Consider the following 22,298-nt stretch of genomic DNA (forward strand, 5'->3'; position numbering starts at 1 on the left):
TTTGTGCTCTAATTAACACCCTTTGGTCCAAGTGTTAATGCAGGCCAAGAGGGAAATGGTTTGCTCCCCAGGTATCAGGAACATAAGGCCATTATTAGTGTTCATAATAAGATGCGATACTTACCCCACATCTTTGATCAAAGGCTTGTTTTTCCTTTTCTTTCCAAAACACTCTCATTAATCCTAGCACCATTCCTGGGATTAAGTGGCTGAAACCTTGTATCATTATCTCCATTTTTGAGAGGAAGGAACTAGCCCAGGCAGGCAGCAACTTGCTCAGGCCACTGTGAGTCAGATGTTGAAAAGGGACAAAAAAAATCAGAATTCCTGGCTTTCCTTCTTGGGCTAAAAATATCTTAGCTGATGAAAAGATGTCAGGAAGTGACTCTAGAATTCAGCAAATGCTTTTATTTCTCCCACTCATCTCCTCCTTACCCATAGTACTTTGATTTGATAGAGTTGCCATGGGGAGTTTCTCCTTTCCTCAAGATGATTGAAGAGGGCCATTGGTCCACTGTGCACCAGCATTTTTGTTTTTTTAAAGTACTGCAAGTGTAGTCCTCTTGTGCCATTTAAAAATTCAAAGAAGTGACCTACAGGAAAATCCACTTGTGAAGTAGCGTTAAAAAGAAATCTATCCTCTAAGTATTGAATAAGACAAAGGTCCATTTCAGCAATAGGAACAACTAAGTATCATGGAGGTCATTAAACACCTAGGCATGTGAGTGCTCAAGACCTGGAACTCCCACAGAGTAGGTAAACGACCTCTAACACATGTTATCTTGTGCCTTATTCTCCCTATGGATCTTCAAGTTTTCCTCTTCACTTTTCGAACAAAGCCTTCATTTCTTCAAATTATGGAATTTGTCTGAGAGCTGATTTGTAGTAACAATGTTGTGTTAGTTTCAGGGGTTTTTTTAAGATTCTTTTCCCATATAGGCCACTACAGAGTATTTAGTAGGGTTCCCTGTGCTATACAGTAGGTTCTTATTAGTTATCTATTTTATATATAGTAGTGTGTATATGTCAATCCCAGTCTCCCAATTTATCCCTCCCCTTCCCCCATCCCCTGATAACCAAAAGTTTGTTTTCTACATCTGTGATACTACAGTAAATCTTAACCTTGTCTGTCTGTTAGAATCATCCAAAGATGATTCTTAAAAATCCCAATGTCCAGGCTGCACCCCAAACAATTCAACAGAATTTCTGGGTGTGGGACCAGGCTTTACTCTGAAAGCTCCCCAGGTGTTTGTATATGCAGTTAAAATTGGGACTCACTCTAGCTTTGGCCCTACACTTTGGCAAATGTCAGGATTACAGGGAACCTGGTGGTTCTAGGGCCGCACGCTCAGAGATTCTGTATTCAGTGGGTCTAGGTTAAGGCCTGCGGATTTTCATTTTTAACAACAGCCCGCTATATCCTCTTCACCTTGGGGAGGCTGACTGAGTAGCCTTAGGACCACACATTGGGAAACAGTGGTGTTGACTGGTAATCCATTTAGAGTGATCCCGTTTTAAATTCATAAGGTTCTAACCCAGAGTAAAAACCTCATCAATATACATTATTCGGTCTCTTCCAAGATGCCATATAAGGAACTAGAGCTTGCTTTCAGATGTGTGGTAAAATTTTAAATTAGCACCCCAGTTTTGGGTTAGCTTTTTGTGACCCACTGTGAAGCTGCCTTAATTCACCAGACAAGAGGCAAGGGGCTGCCGCTGACTTGTGGAGATGGGCCTGGGAAGGTTTCCAGAGACTGTGTCTGTTGGCATGGGTGGATTTGCCCCTTGGGGTTCAGCCCATTGTTTTACTCAATTTTATTAAACTTTAAAAATAAGCTTTTACCATAATTATCTTTTAGGTTTTCAACCATCTACTGAGATCTCTATAGATTTACCAAGCATTCATTAAATGAAATCATTTCTGATGAGTCTCATGTGATGCTGTTACATTTAATGTTGGATTTCCTGTTTGCTTTGTAATAGAATACAACTAAAATTTGTACTTGTTGAATTTTTCTCAAGTCTCCTTTCAGCTTCTTGGGTTTGCCATTCCTTGGAGACACACCATGCATTTCCCTTCTTATGTAATCTGAGCTGTGAGCATACTCTGTGTTTAACCCCTGCAGCCAACTCCAGTATAAATTATTCTTGGGAAAGGCCAACGGGGAATGACATTTTGTAAATCTTTGTTTCATTTCATTGAGTTTCAAGCCAAGTATACTAAACAAGTATCAAAAAAAGAAAAAGAATAAAAGAAAAAGAAAAGAAAGAAAAACAAAACCGTATTGTTAGAGTCCTTAGGTTTTTAGGGCAAAATGAGTATGTTCACTAAATAGCACCAAATATACAGAAATGGAAATTGGCTTTTAAAAGAGTTAGGGTGTTCACTAATTAAAATGGCAATGTAATGATATCCTGGGCCCTTCTGAAGCAGTCAACCTTACAATTTATGGCCTGTGGGACTAAAATTTTGTAATCTGAAAATGATAAGTCAGATTGAGAATAGCTATTTCAGCCCTTCATCCTGGATTCTGAGAAGTCGACTTTAAGCACTGGTGATTTAAGCAGCTGTTCTCATCTCTACCATTCATAGTATGAGAATCGTGAACATTATTCTTGTCCTGAGCATTACTCTCAGTGCCTGGGCAGAGATGTCCCGGTAAGAACCAGCTTCCGACCCAGGGGTAATGTGTAACTCTGGAATAAACATCTTCCTGATTACCCACAGGCCCAGGACCAAGGAAAAGAGGTCCCACTGGACTGAGATGGGGCTTAGCCACTACAAGAAAAACCCAACTTTGCCCAGAATGTATCACATTACCGAGTAGTTGTATAGTGAAGGGACTTGGATAGAGGTAGACTTATCTTCTAATGCATCCATTCATTCAACAAACATTTTAGATCCCCTACTGTATGCCAGCTCTTGTTTGGGTATTGGGGATATAGCAGTGAACAGAAATCCTTATCCTCGTGGAGACTGCATTCTAGTGGGAAGAGGTGACAAAAAGTAAAATAAAAAAGTGAACTATATAGTATGTAAGATAGTGATAAGTGCAATAGAGAAAAATAAAGCAACAAAGGAGAAGAGGAAGGATGCAGGGAGGTAGGTGTTGCTATAATTTAAAAAATAGAAATCAAGAAAGTTCTCACTGAGAAAGTAAGATTTGAGTAAGGTCCTGAGAGAGGAGAGAGTTATGTGGATATATGGAAAGAGAAGTCCAGGCAGAGAAAAGTATGTGCAAATGTCCTGAGGTAGAGAGTACCTAGCCTGTCAGAGGCAAGGGATCTGGATCTTTAAGGTTAGGTGGAATATTCTTGGTTGGGGTTAACCAAGTGGACCTAATTATCCACTAATTAAAAATGCTTATTTACTAGGCTTGGAAATAGAGACCCCTCCTGACTCCTGACTTCTCCTCATCTTCCTCTGCTCCTCTTCCTCCTCCACTAATTTTTCTCGTCTCCCAGACTTGTTCGTGGAGCTATCCTCTGTTTAAAGTTTTCTTCTTCTTATAGATACCCATCAAGGAGACTAGAGAATCAGAATTAAATGACCATGGCCTTGTCCCCTAAAGTAAATTCCACAAGATGGCCCTGACACCTTATATCCTTATATGAAGACACTTTTGGCCACATGAAAGCCACATGCAAAAGATAATTGCATTTCCTAACCCAACATTATATGAAAATTACAAATACCAATTTACAAGGGAAGTCTAGCCTGTATTTTGGTCTGTTGAGAAAGGGATTGAGCTGGTTTGGATATCTCTAGGAGGTTACACGATGGTGTGGGAAACAATACACAGGCCCTGGCATCAGATAGATGTGGAGTTTAAACCCTAGTAGTGAAATTGCCAGAACTGTGTTTTTTTAATCATTGTTACAAGTTTTTGTGAGTTAAATATGTGGCAAACACCTCATTCATAATTGGAGGCCAATAAAATGCAGGAGTACCTTTATAAACAGTGAAAGAAGGAAAACAGTGAAAGAGCATATTTGTAGAGTGAAGCCAAGAAGCCAGTAGAGATTAAAAAGGTGAAAGGTCCTGCTCTTTCACTTTTGCACATTCCTTCAGGGAAGGCTGTATATAGGACACTGTTGTCATCACTTCCCTGTAAAGCTGCCTCTGTGCCTCCTGGCTGGTGAGGCAGTCATGAGTAGATGTGGGGTGGAATGATAGGGGCCACTGGGATCCTGGCAGCCCGTGTTTATCAATGATTGCCTTCTGGGTGTGGACTCAGTTGCTGATAACAACCGTAGATTTAACTAATGTGATTTATGGCCTGTGAACGTGATCTGTCATGAGAAAGAATTAGTGCAAGTCAACTTTGATGAAGAGGTGACTTTCAGTTTGGCCCCTTTGAACCTTGATGACTGTGGAAGGACGTCCCCAGATCTCTTACTAGGAAATGAAAGAATGAATAGAAAGCACATGTGTAATGTCTGGCACAAAGGAGACTTTCAATCAATTGCTGTTGTCTGCTGTGACAATCTCAATAAACATAGCATCTACTTATATTTAAATTTTATTAGGTTTATTTTAAATGTGGTATAATATTAATACATTTAAGAGTCAAGTAGGATTCCATGAGAGTAAAATTATTACAGCTATAAATAGCAAAACAGAAAGTGATAATTCATCTCGATAGTTTTAGGTCTAGGAGAAAAAAATGTGTACGAAAACCAAAACACACAGATGAAGGTTTGCCTAGTTGAAAGAACAATACAAAAAGCATCAAAAGCAACTTGGCGCTTCTTTGATTCTACTCTCTCAAAATAAAAATGTAACCCTTTAATTTATCTTCTGGGGTCTTTTTTTTAAAAAAAATTGAAACTGGTTTAAACTGTAATTGATCATCATTCATGTGAAATGAAATGCTGCTGCCTCTTATAATAATTGAAGTGATTCCATAATCATGTACCTGTAGGAATGGAAATGAAATCCAGAAGGAGAAATACAGCTTACTATACTTGAGAACTGCATGTCACTGGAAGTCTGTCAGGACATGCTGACTTCCTTCTCCTTGGTCAAGAAGATCATGCTACTTACCAGAAAAAAGACAACAGAAATTTGAGAAAATGATCCAAGCTTTTCCTTCTATGCTCTAAAATTCACACACCTGTATACAAGAAACTTTTGTATTATTTTATTGCTTCTTACTGTGTGCAATATATTTTCCACATTGAATGAACTCAACAATCCCATGAGAAAAGCATCATTATCCCCATTTGTAGATGAGAAAAGAGTTCATAGTATATACCTTGCACCAAATAGCACAATGCATAGCACAAGAGATGAGATTTGAACATGAAGCTATTTCAAAGTGACTAAAAAAAATAAGTGTTCTTTCTACTTCCCCACTTTGTTCTATGTGCCTAAGATGTTTTCTCTTCTCTTCCTACTTGGTTTCTACCCACCAACCTTTCTTTTGCACTATATGCTCTGCCTTCCAATCTACACTAGCCCACATCTGCTATCTACTGCTCAGGTACCTCTTCTATAAAGATGTCTAGGGGTCAGGGCAATTGTTGACAAAATACACTGTCATGCAGGAAGTTCCTCTAGGGTAATACAGAGTATGATCGTCTGACCAGTATTGTGGGCATTATCTGGTAACTTGTTAGACAGGCCTTCAAATTTAGGAACTAAACTTGGCAATAAAAGATGGTTAAACACATTCACAGCTAAACATCTCAGTTTCATGGGAAACACTGATGGGACCCTGTAAAATGAAAATCAGAAGTCTTGAGGAGTTGCACCAGGTCTTAGCCCTTTTCTGTTTGCTCCCCTAAACATTCCTATCTCATATTCATGAATTTGATGTTTTTCAGTAGTTTGTTTTGTAAAGGAGACATATGTTTTTCATCATGATTCATTCAAACCATTGCAGGATGCTCTTTAGAACTTAGAACTTCTTTCAGAGTAGATTGTCCTGATGAACAGTTAGAGATCTGTGTGCAATATGAATCTTTATGCTAATAGTAAAAATGTATTTTCTAGCCTGGACTGAATATCTTCAGAAGTGTTTTCATAGCTTCATGGTCATAGAAAGCTGTCCTCTACGAATCACTCATTGTGGGCTCCTTGCTGTCTAGTGCTCCAAGAAGGGAGAGCTGTTAGCAGGAGCCATTTCTTCCTGCATAGAATAGCGAGAAGGCTGGCTATGGTTAGGCCCATCGTGTCCTTGAAAGATGGTGATTAACCGAGAAGTCACTTGAGCTGCACGACTGACTCTCATTTGTAGATGGTTGGAAGGAAGTTTCCACACCTCTGAGGGTTGGAATTCATCACGAATGTCTATGGTTTTGTCTCAGCTCATGCGGACAATACAGAGATGTATGTGAGGAAAACATACTCCCTTTCATTTCAAAGTTATTTATAACGACTGAAAATCCACAACTTGAAAAGGCTCGAAAGTATGTATTCCCCTTTGAGAGAACATAAACATTTGACTTTTCTTTCTGGAAGAAATAAAAGATGAAAAAAACCTTATTTCAGTCTTCACCATGGGTTTAATTACTTTGGAGCCTCCTCCTGTGCTTTTGGCCTATTTGGCAATCCACATTTATGAATCATCTAAAAGCAAGTGGGCAAGCAATTATGAATGATTTTGAAAAACAAAGATAGGACTGTGAAGCATTTGCTCTCCATATATTTTGATGTCAACTGTGTGACATTTCTTGGTTTGGAGCATTGTCATATGTAAAAATGACCTAGGAAGTATAAAATGTTCTGTTTTTAATGATTAAATCTAATTCTATGGGTTTCTCATATTCTATAATCATTCTGGGTAGAATACTAAACATGATGGAGAACTGTTTTATGCTCTGGAGGAACACAGTTTTTCTCTCTTTTTGTGTTTTTTCTATCTACCCTGTCAAAATGTAATCACAACTATAGAGCTGTGTGTAAAAAGTACACTGTTCTAGGGCTTCCCTGGTGACGCAGTGGTTGAAAGTCCGCCTGCCGATGCAGGGAACACGGGTTCATGCCCCGGTCCGGGAAGATCCCATATGCCGTGGAGCGGCTGTGCCCGTGAGCCATGGCCGCTGAGCCTGCGCGTCCAGAGCCTGTGCTCCGCAACGGGAGAGGCCACAGCAGTGAGAGGCCCGTGTACCACAAAAATAAATAAATAATAAATAGATAAATAAATAAAATGCAATTAAAAAAAAAAGTACACTGTTCTAAATGGTACACTAAGTGCATATCCTCAAATTTTAATGCACATTTAATTTCATCTGTTCCAAAGAACAGAAGTATTTACACAAGGAGCTTGTTCTCACCTTCCTTGAATGACAAAAGAAAAATTCATTTAGCAGATTAAAAAAAGACTCGGAAAACATGAAGATAAAAAATCAGCCTGGTGAATCAATGGATGAAGTACGGTGAAACCACAAATATCTAAGCCATGTACATAGATTTTTCTGCAAAAGCAAATATTTCTACTGGTTGAGTAAGACTGCAAATCATGTCTTCTGCTTTAAGCTTGGTTGCCTCTTTCTCTTTGATTTTGTAGTCCTCAGAGATCTAAGCTGTGCAACTGAGTTATCCTAAAACTCTCCACAACAGTTTTCTCTTTAATATATAACAAATATTAACTAACTATAAAGAACATCGAAGACATTCTGGATTAATATTCAATATGTATGGCAAGAGGAATTCAAGAAAGTGTTCTTATATATCCACATGTACACAGAATGGAAATGAGTGAAAGCCAGGGAACTAATTACTAGATTTTTCTTGTCGTTGTTTGGTGTGTACATGGAATTACATTTTATAGTGGATGTTGTTTCAGGCAGTCAAAAAATAATAATTTACTTTAAATGAGATTTAAAAATAGAAAAAAATGCATATTGGTGTGTGATGTCTTTGCTTAAAGAAGGTAATAAGAGCTGAAAAGCATGTATAATGTTAGCTGAAATGGTCAAGGAGTGAGAGGGGCACTGCTGACATGGCACTTACGTGACCCTCCTTGCTGTCCTAGTGTGACAGTTCTACAAATATTGTACAAATGATGTACAATACATCATAAAAAGCTTGTCATTCGATGACTGATAGGAACAGACTCCTGTGTCAAATTAGCACTATTTCAGGAAGGGAGGCAATAGTTGGAAAACATGCAGAATTGGGAACTTTGGGAATATCAAAATAAATCCTGGCACAAAACATAAATGCCTTGTTGACAGGAGGAAAATCTTCTTAATGTGTGACTTTAAACTGCTTGCAGTGAGTAGACAGAAACCTGATCATTTTAACCTGGATTATAGCATGGCATGTGCTGAGAAGACCAGAGGGGTTAGAATGAGAATAAGGCTTGTGTTCCTCTCTTCTCCATGCACGGGTACCTGAAGAATAATACAGCTACCATGTTCATCGTTGGAAATACCTGTATCCCAAATCCCAACACACAACGCTTATTTTCCTTGTGGTGGGGAGGTAAAGTAGGGATAGATTTACGTTTTGATGGAGGCAAATTTACTGATATGTTTTTCTCTTATTGTTTGTGCTTTTTGTGTCATACTTAAGAAATCTTTGCCAAACTCAAGGTCACTAAGATCTTTCCTTATATTTTTTTGGAGAAGTTGTATAGTTTTAGCTTTTACTTTTATTCTTTGATCTATTTTAATTCAAATTTTGTAAATAGTGTGAAAAGTCAAGGTTACTTTTTTTTACATAAGGCTCTCCCATAATTCTAGCACTATTTGTTGAAATAATGTTTCTTTCCTCAATGAATTGTTTTTGTTCAAAATGAATTGACCATGTATGTGTGGGGATATTTCTGAATCTTATTCCATTGATTTATGTATCTTTCTTTATAATCTGTCTTGGTTATTGCTACATTATCTGTCTTGAAATAAGTAGCGGTGTGGAAATATTCCAAATTTGTATTTTTTCAAAGTTTTTTTTTACTATTTTAGGTACTTTGATTTCCCATATAAATAATAATAAGCTTGTCGATTTCTACAGAAAAGGCCACTTGGATTTTGATTGGGATTACATTGAAGCTATAGATCAATTTGGTGAGAACTGATGTCAGAATAGAGTCTTCGAATCCTTAAATATGGTATATTTCTCCATTTATTTAAAAAAATTTCCCTCAGCACTTTATTGTACTTTTCAGTGTACAAGTCACACACATCTATTTTCAGATTTATCCCTCTGTATTTCATATTTTGCTATTACTGTAAAGACATATTTTAATATCAGTTATGATTGTTGGTATTACTTATAAATACTGCTGATTTTTGTATATTGACTTCATACCCTGCAACATTGCTAAATTTATTTATTACTTTTAACAGTTATTTTGTAGCTTCTATAGGGTTTTCTACATACACATTTATGTTTGTGAATAAAAGTTTAGGTTTCCTTCCAAATTATTTAACATTTTTGTTTCTTTTTCTTGTCTTATTGCGCTGACTGGAACCTCTAATATGTGAATAGAAGTAATGAGAGTGGACAGTCTTACCTTGTTACCTATCTTAGGTAAAAAATAGTATGATGGTAGCTGTAGATTTTTTTGTAGATGCCCTTTAACAGGTTGAGAATGTTCAGTTCTAGTCTTAGATTCCTGAGGGATTTTTTTTTTTTAATCAATAATGAGTTGGATTTTGTCAAATGCTTTTTCTGTATCTATTGAGGGAATCACATGATTTTTCTTTTTAGTCTACTAATGCGGTGAATTACATTGACTGGTTTTTGGCTGTTAAACCAACCTTGTATTCCTAAGATAAACACCCTTTAATCATAACATATTGTCCCTTTTATGTATTGACGGAGTTAATTTGCAAAAATTAAAAATTTTTTTACATTTACATCCATGAAGGATATTGGTTTGTAGTTACCTTTTATTATAATATCTTTGTCTGGTTTTGATATCTGATTAAGGCTGGCTTCACAGACTGAGTTTGACATCTTCCTTATTCATTATTTTCTGGAAAAGTTTTTAGTTAGTATTCCTTTTTCCTTAAATGTTTGGAGAATTCAGCAGTGAGCCCATCTTGGCCAGGAGTTTTCATTGTGAGAGTATAACTACAAATTTAATAAATATTCAGACTATCTGTTACTTCTTGAATGAACATTGTCCATTTCATCAAAGTTTTAACTTCAATGGCAAAATATTGTTTAAAATATTCTCTTTAATCATTTTAATATTTGTGACTTTTATAGCTGTGTCACCACTGTCATTCCTGATATTAATAATTTGTGTCTTCTCTCATTTATTTCCTGATCAGTATGGCCAGTTGTTCATCAATTTTACTTATCTTCTCACAGACCCAGTGTTTGTTTTTTAGAATTTTCTCTATTGTTTTTCAGTTCTGTTGATTTCCACTCCTCTCTTTACTTTAGATTTAATGTCCCCCCTGCCCCCAGTTTCTTAAGGTAGAAATTGTGTGTAGTGATTTGAGAGCTTTCTTCTTTTCTAATATGGGCCTTTACTGCTATAAATTTCCCTCTAAATGCTAGCTTCGCTGGATCCCACACTTTTTCTATGTTGTGTTTTCATTTTTATCCAGTTCCAAAGTGGTCACCATTTGGAAAAGGACTCTGTGACTAATTAGGCATGTATCTTTCACTCAGATAACAAGTGAGGACATTTTGTTTTATCAATAATGGAAACCTAAATTATCATATAGGAGTTGTATATTATGTGAGAGTATTGAGCAATGCAAGGGGGTGGGATGTATCAGACATCTTTTATGTATCTCAGATCTTTTGGTTTCGCCTCTTTCTAGAGTCTTTGGGCACTTGTTGCACTGAACTGTTGCAACCGCTGATTTCACAAGGGAAAAGTATTACAGTTCTTTGCTTTATGCCTATGCATCTCTAATCCTATAATGCTCTTGTTGCTACTGAAGTGTGAGACTGCAGGACCCACTTGGTCCCCATGCATGTGCAACCCAGAGGTACAGGGGAGCCAATGTCAATGGGGAAAAACTTTGTTCAGTAAGAGATGTTACTCAGTGGGTAAACTTTTCCTCCTTTCTCCCCTTGGATCGATTGTTCTGAGATAGTAATTTATACAGCCTGTTGGAATATGGTTACAGAAGATAGAATGATCCAAGAAGCTGTATAAACTACTTGCATTTCCTTTCCCTCCTCTTTGACTTTTCCCCTTTCCCTCACTCCTGCTTTCCTAGGATTGTACTCTCTAATGAAAGAGTAGCATAGCCTTTTGCCTTCTATTCTACTTTCTGGGAAACCCAGACTAAGGCAGAAAGGGATCAATAAATGATAAATCAGCACTTATTATCTTCAATTAATTTTACTTAAAATTGTTTGATTTTCATCAAGGTCTATTATGATTGAGAAAATCAAGATAAGGATATACAAAGTTGTAACTAAGTTTTAACTTAGCCACCGTTGGAGGAGGTCATGGAGAGGATGTGACCGCCAGTTGATCCTCAAGCTGGACTTGGGCAATCAGAGGCTCCTCACCCTCTCCCATCTTTGGAATGTATGTTCCACCCACCATTTCCACATTAGCAGCTGTTTCAAAGACTCAGCCTTGAGAGAATTAGGTGTTGTCAAGACCATCTGGACTAAATATGTGATTGAACCCAGTTAAGCCTTCTATATAAACTTCTAAGAGTCTGGCAGGCGGGTGCAGAGATCTGCTCATCTGGAGGCCACCCAAGCCAAGCCTCGGATGTAAGTTCCCTTGATTATTAAACCTGTCACCTACTGATCTGGAGAGGTCTGCCTCTTTCTTTGGTCTCCCCTTCCCCTCTCTGTTGGGGGCCAGTTTGCGAACTGACAACCAGTGTTATTCTTTTGAAACTGAACCATTATTAGAAGTTTTTCTTTTTCTCCACTCAATATTGATTCAACAGTTGCTTTCCTTTGATGATTATATTTCCTTCTTATGTATAGTGTTTTGCATTTTGAGTTTGGGTGTCTGGCATCAGGGAGCAGGTGTTAAGGCTTTCAAAACTCTTTTTGGGGTTAGAGCCCTTGTAGTTTTTTGTATAAATTGCACTGTCTGAAAGGTGAATACTCATTGATCCTGAGCCTACGGTAACCTGTATTTTTTAAAAGTCATCCTTCTCTTTAACCACCTCCATGTCAGCTCCTTCTGTTTGCTCTGAGCTGCTTGTACTGATATTGGAAGAAGGTAAGAGGAACTATTTGTGTTATGAATAATCTCTGTGGAGAGTCATATATTGTCACTTGTAAACTAGTGTATGCTTGACTTGATTTCTTTGTAGTTGCTAAAGTTCTTTATGGGTTTGCTTATTTGCTCTTTTCTCCTTGTTCAGTGACTAAAATCTTGTAAACCTCTGTCTGCTGGCAAACTCTTCTGTTGACAGCCAGAGCCAAGATTTCATAAAATGCAACTACTGCTAATCTGGTATTTGAGAAGCCTAAGGCATGGGAGGCAGTGGTATGTTTTATATTACCTCGTCATTACAAAATTAATAAATGCTCATTATGCAAAATGTAATAAATTGGAAAAATAGAAGACAATATCACCAGTAACTCAACACAAATGTGTCACTGTTGGCATTTGGGTGTATCCTTTCAATCATTTTGCTGAGCGTGTTATTTTTATATGACTATTATCACAGAAAATTAAATACATCAGTGTTTTCAAGAATATATTTTCTGATTTGAAAAGTAATACATGCTTGCTCTAGGAAATTTGGAAAATAAGATATTTTTGATAAAGAAGAAAATTAAAGTAAATTATGTCACCTGAAATAATCACTTTAAATATTTAACTTATTTCTTTATAATGTTTTTTACATGCAAAAGATTATTTAAAAATAAGCATTTCTTAAAAGTTCTAATAATACTCTGGATAAGAAATATCAACAGCTTTACCTGATAGCTTTATTTTCTTTTTTGCTGTTTTATGGATTTATTTACTGTAGACTCATAACTTTTTATTATCATTTTTAATTTTTATTTTATATTGGAGTATAGTTGATTAAGAATGTTGTATTAGTTTCAGACGTACAGCAAAGTGATTCTGTTATACATATACATGTATCTATTCTTTTTCAAATTCTTTTCCCATTTAGGTTATTACCAAATATTGAGCAAAGTTCCCTGTGTGATACAGCCAATAGCTTTTATTAAATCTGAATTATCTAAACTTTAACAAAAGTGAACTTAATTTGTTTTCTCCTTACTTATTAAAAATATTAAGTTGTAAGGGCAAATAATTACTATCAGGCTAACATTTGAAAAAAAAAAAAAACAATGTATGCCTGATAACTTCTTAATATAAGCAATATCAAGGAGGAGATCAGAATACCAGGTGTTTCCCAGAAAGAAAATACATTAAAGTTTTCAGAGGAAACTTGAGGAGTTAATGTTGAAATTCACATGAATAAAAGGCTGAATTAATAATAATGCAGTCAAGCTGGTTGATATAGAACCAGAAACAGGAACACAGCTACACTGTAAGACAGACAGACAGACTTAAAGACAAAATAGTCACACACACATGCTCTTGTACAGACTGAAGGTAAAATTAGCTTAAAGTGACTGCTTAGAAAATTCATGGAGGTAGTTCAGGTCTTAGGTAGGCTTGCATAAGTAGGCTGGTTTTAAGCAAGCTGTTCTAATTTTATTTTATCATATATATGATAGTTACAGAGTCACAAGAAGTTGCAAAGACGGTACAGAATAGTCACGTGTACATTTTACTTAAATATCAAGCAAACGCACAAAATCGACGTTTTACAATACATGTATAGTTCTATGCTATTTCATTACATGTGTAGATTTATGCAATCACAATTGCTGACTATGGTCGAGTTTTATTAAAAAAAATTTTTTTTGAAGGAGTGTGAAATATCCATGGAGGAAAACCCAATAAATATTTTAAAATGTTGTGGTGGTTTTAGATATGTCCACAAATTCTTTGATACTCCTCCCTTCCCATCCCATCCTACTGGGTGTGGGCTCTTCTTAGTGATCTAATTCTGTCAAAAGCAATAAAGTGGGAGTAGTAGTATGCAACTTCAGAGACTAGGTCGTAGAGGGCGCCACTCCCTGAGTTGGAATACTCACTTGGTGGACTGTAGCTGCCATCTTGTGAGCAGCCACATGGAGAAGAAGCCCATGTGTTGAGAAACTGAGGCTTCCTGCAAATACCCATGCAAATATGCCATCTTGGAAGTGAATCCTCCAGCCTCAGTAAAGCTTTCTGTTATGGCTTTAGCTGACACCTTGACTGAGATCTCTTGAGAGAGCCTGAAATACAATTGCCCAGCTAAGCTGCTCCCAGGTTCCTGAACCCAGAAACAATGTGAGATAATACGTTTGTTTTCTTAAGCCACTAAATTTTGCAGTAATTTGCTGTGTAGCAATATATGACTAATCCAAGCATCATTATGTAGGAAGGCATATAAAATATGTTAGAAAATCAAAAGAATGTTTTAAACATCATGGAAAATTCCTACAGATCACCTTTGATTTTATAATTACAACAGCATTATGGGCATGAGACAATTAATGTCAGGCCAGGAGACAGATCACTGGTTGCCCCAACTATGAAGGATGTTTGTTTTTGCTGTTTCTAATTGGGGTAGAGGAGAACCTAGGTCATGGGATCTTCTAAGTTTCCATCCCACACACTCCTTTGTCTTTTTATCCCCTGAGGCTGCTGGCTATGTGGTACCTTTTGTGAGGTTTATTTGCAATGATTGACCTTGGCCATAGATGGAGGTCACCCAAAAACTTTGTGCTAGACCGAGACACAAAATAATTATCCACTGGCCAGTCTCTGAGATGATTTATTGTTAGAATTTGAAGCCAAAACTGTTTGTCTTTTGAATCTATTATTTGCTCAGTGCTCCAATTTAGTTACATTAAAAAAAAAAAGAGAAGCGAATCTATGATTTATAATATAAACAAAGCTAGAACTAATCACTCACTGTCAACTATCCTGTTTGGTTTCCACAGTATTTGTGCTCAATCACCCTATCCTTATTTTGTATCTATTGGGGTGCCCAAAAGTTGGTTTGGGATTTTCCATAACATCGTACAAAACACCTGAATGAACCTTTTGGCCAAACCAATCTTTAACAAGTATTTTCTGATTATAAATATACTATCTTTGAAGCTTATGTCATCAGCCTATGTAATAACTATGGCAACCCTAGAGCAACCACTGGCAGGTTCAGACTTTTTTAATGAAGGTACTTGTTGGAGGAGTGTAGCAATCTAGCGGGAATTGGGAGATGGGGCATTTGTCTCGAAGCTACAAAGTGCCAGGAGATTACAGGGGCGGGGTGGTGGTTGTGATGAAACTTCCTTCCCTTCCAGGCATTTGTTGGCAGGACCATTGAAAACAATAATCTACTGTGGAAACTTTCTTTCTCCATCTCTTTTGTTGGCAGCTCTTCCTCCACCAGTCCCTTAACTGCTATTCCCTAAAGCAATGTTTCTCAAACTTAAGCATGCGTCAGAATTGCCTGGCAGATGTGTTAAAACAGATTTCTGGACCCACCTTCAGAGTTCCTGATGCAGTAGGCCTGAAGTGGGGTTGGAGAATTTTCATTTGCAACAAGTGCCCTGGTGATGCTGGTGCCACGGTTCTGGTGACCACACTTAAGAACCACTACCCTCAAGTACTATGCTTGAGTAGTAGTGGGGACCCGAGGATGTGGGGAAGGACAGGAGCCAGTGCAGTGAAGGAGAATGCCAAACTGCTCCGCATGAGGCAGCAGAAGGAATGTGTTTTTGCTCTTGAGGGAAGAAGTGAAGAGGAGAGAGAAGGAAGAAGCAAGGTGGCATGAGCAAGATAGCTTGAGACCGAGGGATCAGATAAAGATCAAGGTGGCTCTAGAAATATGCCTGGTAGAGAGATCCTTGGAGATCTTTATAAGTTTCTCCTCCAATCTGGAAAATTGTTAAAATATAATAAAGTCACTCATTTTCCTAGCAAGGGGTGTGTGTGTGTGTGTGTGTGTGTGTGTGTGAGTGTGAGAGAGAGAGAGAGAGAGAGAAGGTACATGTGCCTTTGTGAAGAAATTAGAGACAGATGCTGATTTTCTGCTAAGGGTTGATGCAGCGCAGAAGAGAGCACCTTTGAAATGGTAAAGTGACCAGCAAACTAAGTAAGCAGTAGGTTGTAGCCAGAGGTGATCCAAACATGTTAGTCTCCTGCACTCCGCCCCTTCCCTTCACTGGAAGTTATCGTTGACTTGGAGAAGGATTGGGGATTGCTCAGCACATGAAAACGGGGGCTTGAATCAATCATATTTAGTTCTCTAGGGGCCAGAGATGCCTCAGCTAACATCAGGGTTAGTTTCTCTTGCAGTTCTCATCCACTTTGTGTTTATTCTTAAGTCTTTCCTTCAGGTAAGCAGAGTGCAATGTACTTCTTCAAATCACTATCTCCAGAGGCTGTGGTTGGACTTCTCCTCTTGAATTCATTGGATGGTATAGGGAGATAACAGCTACATGCTGCAGGTTATTTTTATTCTCACCTCCAGATGAAGACTGGATATTCTCCAGTTTCTGGGAAGGGAGGAACTGCCCCATCTCCATTTGGGAGAGACCAGGAGGACAGGGACTGTAAAAACAGGTCCATCCCAGCTGAGGGGAACAAGAAAGATGTTGAGGGGCCCCACGAGCATCTTGAAGTCCCATGAATATGCCTACAACTTCCTATCACTTCCTCTGTTGTGAGGAAATTCAGAGATTTAGGGGTTTACACCTTCCCTGTTAACAGTTCATCTTCAAATCCTCTTCATCCAGAAAACTGTGAGCATGTGAGGGAAGGAAAGGAAGAAACAGCTACCTTGGTATTTGAGACAAATAGACCTGCCTCTCGCCCCTGCTTCCTTAGGTACCCATGTGGTCCACGGTTGTGCATCCTTCTAGGAATTTATCTGTTGGTTTCAACACTGACGAGTTCAGACTGTTTTCAAGCCTCAGAGGAAGAAACGGCCAGTTAGAGGATTTCATATGAGGCTAATGGTGGACCTCAATGCGGTGCTAGTCAGAGGAAGGGAGAGTGTTGTTTCTCAATATCTTGTTTACCCAGACAATGCTATGTTCTGAAAACTTGAAGAGATTAAACATTGAAAACTTTTGTGGTGGCGATGGTGGTCGTGGTGGTGAATCAGACCATTTTTGCCTGTAGGAGTCCTGCATACAGTCTAGCAATCTCCCATAGAACAGTTCAATGATTATTTTTCTCTTTTTTCACTTTATTGAGATATAATTGGCAACTAAAAATGGTACCTTTTCAAGGTGTACAAGTTGATATTTTGATATATGTATACATTGTGAGATCACTACAATCAGGGTAATTAACATATCCATCACCTCACATAGTTACCACCTTTTTTTTTTGGCTGCACCTCGCGGCATGTGGGATCTTAGTTCCTCAATCAGGGATTGAACCCCCGGCCCCTGGCAGTGAAAGCACAGAGTCCTAATCACTGGGCTGCCGGGGAATTCCCTAGCTACCACTTTTCAATTTCAATCATTGATGCAGCGCCATACCCTGAGTTCCTGCTTAGGGTAAAATATCTTTTCCAGGCACCAAAACTTATGTCAAAGATGGAGTGTTGGCATAGTCCTCCAAGTGGAGGATGCCTCATTTGAACTGCTGGATCAAGGCATTATTTTTCCTGCTCCAGGAATCCCTGCCTTTCCCCTTCCTTGCTGATTTCCATACTGCTTCCTCTGCTCTCCTGGAGTCCCTTTTCAGCATGTTTATGACTGTTCTCTACCCACAAAGTGGAAGGTGTGTGAGAACTGAGCTCCACTGCGACTGTCCGTTCTAGGCATTGTATCAACACCAACAGAATCCCTGTCTGGGCTCTTCCCAGAGGGTATGGGAATCTTCATTCAACAGACAATAAACAATAGAGAACAAGGATGCTGGCCATTGATGTTGCATAAGAGGTGCCTGTTTTCATTATTTGTACTCTCTGTCACTAGCTCATGGAGACTTTATTCAGAAATGGTAGGCAAAACCAAAAAAGGATTGATTCATGGAGGAAATTGCTCTTGAAAATAAATTATGAATAAAAGCATTTCTGATAATTCTGAAAACTTTGGGAAAGAATAGATTATTGGAATAATATTGGCAGCTTAGAGTATGGGTGAAAGAACTAAACAACTGAGCCTGGGGAGGCATGGGAAATAGAGGCCCTGTCTTTATTCAGGTTTTTAAATTCCTGGGTGAGAGAATTTGACTGGAGCAGATTGGTTCCAGCATCCATATTGCCAGGACATAGGACAAGGAGCACAGCTGCTGTGATTGGGAGAATCCTGGTGAGCTGAGCAGCCCCTCCCCCCATATATATGTACTGTATGGGTCATTGTTGTTTATATATATATACATACACATACACACACACTTCTATCTTCTTCTTCTTGTCTTCATCATCATCATCATCACTATCATCATCATCTAGCTATCAAGACTTTATTGTTTTAGAGAATTTTTAGGTTTGCAGCAAAATTGAGAAGACGATACAGAGATTTCCCATATACCCCCTACCGCCATACATGTATAGCCTCTCGCATTATCAACATCAGTCACCAGAGTGGTACATTTTCTTTTTACCAAGGATGAACCAACACTGACACATCATAATCACTCAAAGTCCATAGTTTACCTTAGGGTTCCGTATTGGTGTTGTACATTCTATGGGTTTGGACAAATATATAATGATATATATTATATTATTATATGATATTATTATATATATATATTATACATATAAATATATATAATATATATTATATGATATTATATATTATATGATATTATAATATAATTATATGATATTATTCTAATATCATGCAGAGTATTTTCACGGCCCTAAAAATCCTCTGTGGTCTACCTATTCATCTCCTCTCCCTGCTACCCCTGGCAACCACTGATCTTTTTATTATCTCCATACTGTAGTTTTACTAATTCCAGAATGTCATCTAGTTGGAATCACACAGTATGTAGCCTTTTCAAATTGGGTTTTTTCACTTAGCAATATGTGAAAATATATTCACTCCATGTGTTTTCACGGCTTGATACCTCATTTCTTTTTAGAGCTGAATAGTATTCCATTGTCTGGATATACCATCATTTACTTATCCATTCACTGCTGAAGAATATTTTGTTTGCTTCCAAGTTTTGAATAAACTTGCTTTTTTTTTTATTCAATTGTGAATAAAATTGCTATAAGCATGTGTGCAAGTTTCTGTGTGCACATAAGGTCAAATACAATTTTAACCAATCAAGTTAGTAGCTATTCAACAGAATGTGCCTAAACTTAGATTCTTACCACTCACCATTTATCTTAAAATATGAATGATTTATTACCAAACTGGGGTCAACACAAAGCATTCTCCAGTGAAAAGCAATTTTCCTCAAAGTGTGGTCTCCATACCGTCAGCATGAACATCACTGAGAGCTTGTTAGAAATGCAAATTCTTTTTCCCGCTTCAGACCTAGTAAATCAAAACCTCAAGGTGAGACCCAGGAATTTTGTTTTATAAATGATTAAATTATGATGATTCTGATGCATGTAAAAATTTAATGTGCATATGAATCACCAGGGGGTGTTGTTTAAGTACATAGTCTTATTTAGTAAGTCTGGGGTAAGCCTGAGATTCTGCATTTCTGACAGTCTCCCACGTGATTCCATTGTTGATGATGTAGAGATCAAACTCTGAGAAACAAGACTTGAAAGATATTGAAGGAGAAAATTTTTAGATCACTGTCTAAAACTGCTGAAATCCTGTAGACAAAAGAGCTACACAACCCAGAAAGCTCTTTATGAATACATTATTTTTATTGCTGTTGGATGGTGATAATTTGCATAAGTCTTCAGAATGTTGTATGTTGTTTTGGGGGAAAGGGGACCTCTTATTTTCAACTGGCAGGTCTGCAAACAGAATTGGTTAAAAAGTTTATGTACGAAAAAGTTTATGTACGAAGTCACCTTTAAGTCAAATGTGTAAATGCTCCATCATGTCTTAATCTCAACATGCACCAGCATGTACCAAGAGCAGAATCAACATCTCCAGCTATCCTTTATTTTGTCTTGTTCATGACAGAAATACTATGTTCCACATTATTTAAAATGATAACTCAAAGCTTAATGCTAATGAAGTTACCAAGCCATGACCTAAAAGAAGGGAGAGTCTGGCCAGATGGCTCAAGTCACTGACTATAACTTCTTAGGTCTTTCTTTTCTGTCCCAGATTGATCATATCTAGTGTTTTTAGTTTCTGGCTATTTAGTGACTAATCTTGAAAGCTTTTGAGAATCGGGTCCACTGAGCAGTTTGCTATTAGTGCCACTCAAATCTGATGACATTTGCTTGACACATTTGACTTAATGAAAGTGGGGGGAAACTAAGTGGGTCTATGAACCTTCCCAGGTGAGGATTCTCTTAGACTATGTTCACAACCAATATTTTCATGTCCAATTTTATTGCTTTCATTATCAGATGGCTTTTCTTTGAGTTTTTGCTTTGGAAAGGTTACAGATGGTTTCATTTCACGTAATGAATTCAAAACATTTAAGAGGATCTCTCCTATGCCAAACTCTCCCAAGAGGTTTAATCAACCTAAGTATATATGAAAAAAACTCTCATTACAACCGAAATTAAAACAAAAACTAAGATTTATCTGCAGAATAATTTCTATTAGAATTATTTGAAGAGGTCAAATGAGCATGAGAATAAAGATAAACCAGGAAACATAATTTATGTAATCTTTGAAAAATACTCATAAACTTTGGTAAGAAAAATTAAATCATCCTTGATTGAGGGGTTCCTCCTCCCCATAAAGCCTTTGTTTCCTGTCAAGAAATAAAAGGCAGAGATACAGGGACTTCCCCGGTGGCGCAGTGGTTAAGACTCCACGCTCCCAATGCAGGGGACCCGGGTTCAATCCCTGATCAGGAAACTAGATCCCCCACATTCATGCCACAAATAAGGAAGGAGCCCGCCTGCCACAACTAAGACCTGGCGCAACCAAATAAGTAAGTAAGTAAATAAATATTTTTAAAAAGACAGAGATAGTGTTTTTCTGAAGAAGGAAATATTGACAGTGTGACATCCCATAAACTACTTCTGACGTGTCTAAATTAACATTTTTATAAATGATCTGGATGGTCAATTATGCATAGTTAAATGGCAAGTGATGAGTACAATAATAACATTCGGGAACCTAATGGCTATTTCTGGTTTGAATTTAAGGTGTGATTGCAATTCAAATATCACCGTCTGAGCACTCAGCTTACAGGCTTGGAAACTTGGTTATCTTTTTATTGAGAGGCTTTCCAGAAAAATGGCTTCCTTAACTTGGAAGAGGCTGATTAAAGGTAAGAGAGTACAGTTTTTATAAAGACTTTTTCCTCATTATAAAAATCTCTAGATGTTGCTTGTAGAAAACTTAGAACATATGAGGATATTCAAATTTTAAAAATTCCCCTTTACCCCACTATTGTTAATATTTTGGGTTTCAGTCTTTTAGTATCTGCATATACAGTAAAATTTTACTAACCTTGCATGAAAATCTTTGTACATTTAAGTGTGTTGTCTGGTTCAATAGATACACTAAAGTTATTTTTGTAGATTTTTCATAATTACCCTCCATAAATCTATAAATTTGCATTCTCTTCTGTTAGGTATGAGGGTGCCTATTTTCCTACCTTTTCATCACCATAAGAGATGTCATCCCACTTGCTTTTGGCATTGGCCTCTTTCTCATGAACCTGTTACTGACATGCTTGGTCCTACCTGGTCATTGGGCTTATGATACCACATGCTATTATTGGTCATCAATCATCCTTGCCTCTGTCTTGAATTGCTGAACCTCAGAAATATTTATTTCCTAAGATTCCAGGTCTCTTTTATGGCACCAGTCTTCCCCCCGGGTAGAAGTATTAGAAAACACCTTGGTTTCCTTCATACCACATACAACGTGGGAGAGACTTTTCTATACAGTTTCCTCTGATAGTGCAGCACTACTGCTGTTAAACCATATTGAATGTGGCCCCAGGCTGAAGACAAGGCTTCCGAGAGAGTTTGCATCCTCTCCCAAGCAACACCTGGAAGAGTGGGGTGCTAGCTTTGATGTTCTGCTATTCTTTGATATTTATCTGAGTGTCTCTGCAGTTTATTCCCCCTAATCCATGGAGGTTTGGCATTTGACCTCCTTGCTCTATCTGTATAACTTCCCCTTTCTTTCAGACATAGAAGTGTTTTCTTTTTCTTTCATTTCCTTTCTAGTCTGGCTGGGATTTTGTCTACATAATGTTATTTTTCAAGATGTTATGATGAGAAGCATGTAGAGAATCATGATTATTTATATT

At 37.7% G+C, this 22,298-nt stretch overlaps 1 long non-coding RNA gene across 1 annotated transcript in view; it reads left to right on the forward strand.

Moving 5' to 3' along the window:
- LOC109548561 (uncharacterized) overlaps positions 1-22,298 on the forward strand; it is a 385,148-nt gene that overhangs the window by 263,789 nt on the left and 99,061 nt on the right. Inside the window, exon 6 of the long non-coding RNA XR_012332147.1 lies at positions 21,181-21,305. This is a non-coding gene — a long non-coding RNA (uncharacterized lncRNA). The remainder of the gene's footprint in view (positions 1-21,180; positions 21,306-22,298) is intronic.

This window comes from Tursiops truncatus, chromosome 5 (assembly GCF_011762595.2).
Source record: "Tursiops truncatus isolate mTurTru1 chromosome 5, mTurTru1.mat.Y, whole genome shotgun sequence".
NCBI classification, from domain to species: Eukaryota; Metazoa; Chordata; class Mammalia; order Artiodactyla; family Delphinidae; genus Tursiops; species Tursiops truncatus.